General features: G+C 34.0%; 1 pseudogene; it reads left to right on the forward strand.

Moving 5' to 3' along the window:
- The first annotated feature begins 36 nt into the window (after positions 1-36).
- LOC107577011 (long-chain specific acyl-CoA dehydrogenase, mitochondrial-like) overlaps positions 37-2,423 on the forward strand; it is a 4,700-nt pseudogene continuing 2,313 nt past the window's right edge.

The raw sequence follows: 2,423 nt of genomic DNA on the forward strand, positions 1-2,423 counted from the left end.
TTTTCCCTTGGCTTTGTGTGTCTGTGTTTGTAATGTAGTGCGTGTTCTGGCTCTATTTGTGTTGTAGAATGTACTGTAACTGCAGTGGTCCTGGGTTCTCTCTTCACTCTGAGATTGTAATGCCTTATATCAGTCACTATGGCTCTAAGGCTCAGATCGAGCACTATATTCCACAGATGACTGCTGGGAAATGCATCGGGGCCATCGCTATGACAGAACCTGGAGCCGGCAGGTGGGCTTCAGTGCAGGCATGACATTAAAGAATAAATTATACTTTTAAAGATACAAAGACACTGACTCCCAGGGTGCGTTACATTTTCATGCTTGCGGAGTCAAATAGTGCACAATCATTTGTTCCGTGTCGTCCTGGTTCACATGTTTAATTTTCTCTCTGAAGTGACCTTCAAGGAGTGAAGACATTTGCAAAAAAAGATGGAACTGACTGGATTCTTAATGGAAGCAAGGTATGAACAATGGCTTCTGATGCAGAGAATTTTTCTATCAGTCAGTCAATCAATACAACTGTTCATATAGCATCTACTGACGCAAAATACAAGAAATGAAAATAGCACAAAAATAGTTTATAATAAAAAAGTAAAATAGAATAGAAATAAGTGATTATGATGGTAATAAATATAAAAGCCAGACTAAATAAGTGTATTTAATTAAAATATACAAAATCATAATAATTTTTAAATTTAGGATTGAAATATAATTTAAAATGCTATTCAGCTTAATGCCAATGTAATAACAAATGAAGTGGGAGTTGCAAAAGATAGTGATATTTTTTTATGTAAATTAAAATCATTTTAATTAATTTTAATTAAAAATATCAATATCTTATGCACCTCTCACTTAATTTGTTGTTACAGTGGCATTTAGTGTAATGGCTGAATGGGGCATCAGAAAATATTTTAATTCTACTGTGTGGAACAGCTAAATGAGAAAAGTTTTGGTTTTAGTTAGCACACATGCAGCACAATTTTGAATTAATTTTAGATGATTTATTGTATTCTTTGGTAGACCAGAAAGGAGAGCATTACAGTAGTAGTCAAACCAGTTAGTTATATAAGCTTGCATCAGTCTCTCCGTGTTGCTCAGAGAAATAAATGTCCTCATTTTAGCAATATTCTTCATGTGATAAATGTTTGCTCCTTGGTGTGGTTTAAGTCCTAATATATTTTCTTTAGGGGTAAGTTTCACTGTGACTCTTATCCTGATTGACTCACTTGCTAACTAAAATACAGTTAGCAAGTGAGTCAATCAGTAGCATTTACAAATTAAAAAGTAATGGTCTTAAAATTGATCCTTGAGGTACCCCACATAGTGTTTGAGTTACCATTTATAGATACAAAAAAAAAAAAAACGTACTTACCTTGAGGTGCACTTATAATGTTGCTAAGATTTTTCATCAAAAACAATCATAATTTAAAAATAACTAAATGAATAAATAACTTAAATAAAGAGTGAATCTTCTGCCGATTAGTTGGTTAGTTATTTTCAATTGTTTTGAATTTTCCATCAGGTTTTGTTAAATCACAGTCTTGTTCTTTGGTCACTTTCTCTCAGGTGTTCATCACTAACGGCTGGATGAGTGATGTGGTGATTGTTGTTGCTGTAACTAACCGTGAAGCAAAGACAGCAGCTCATGGAATCAGTCTGTTCCTGGTTGACAGCGGCACCAAGGGCTTCCAAAAGGGCCGCAAACTGGAGAAGCTCGGACTTAAAGCTCAGGTTCCCCTTAAAGCTTCCCAAATACATAACCTAATATATTAGTACATAATAATATATACATATACATATAATACATAGAATAATATATAATATATACATACATAGCCAGTTTGTGTAAGAGTTTACTTAGAATTTATTGAAATGTCTACGAATTCAATTTACATTATAGTTTAATATAGATTAATAAAGAGGTCTAGTTATAAATGTATTGGGTATTTGTTTCTGTGCAGGATACAGCTGAACTGTTCTTTGAGGATGTGCGTTTGCCCGCTGAAGCTTTGTTGGGTCAGGCCAATAAGGGATTTTATTATCTGATGAATGAGCTGCCGCAGGTACAAGAGTGAGAGTACAAATCTGCTGCTCTCTTTTGAGTTTTACTATTCTTATTCTTGATAATACTGCAACATATTTAATGGCTTGTGTGTGGGTAGTTGTATGATATATATTCCATATAATGCCTTAAAAAGTAGTGTTTCTAAACACAATGCTGCTTTTTAGAAGAATGTAGAGAGCATAAATGAGTATTATTTGCATTATTGAGTCCCTATTTCTAACAACCTGTTTTTGGACCCAATCAATTCCCTCTCACATATTGCCTCCGTCTGTGAAGATCTTTTGTACATGGATTGCATTGTCGGCATAAGATATCAAAATATGAGGGGATTAAGATTTTGGGAATTTGAAAAGCT

The sequence above is a fragment of the Sinocyclocheilus grahami genome, unplaced genomic scaffold (genome assembly GCF_001515645.1).
Source record: "Sinocyclocheilus grahami isolate Dianchi unplaced genomic scaffold, SAMN03320097.WGS_v1.1 scaffold4878.1, whole genome shotgun sequence".
Lineage (NCBI taxonomy): Eukaryota > Metazoa > Chordata > Actinopteri > Cypriniformes > Cyprinidae > Sinocyclocheilus > Sinocyclocheilus grahami.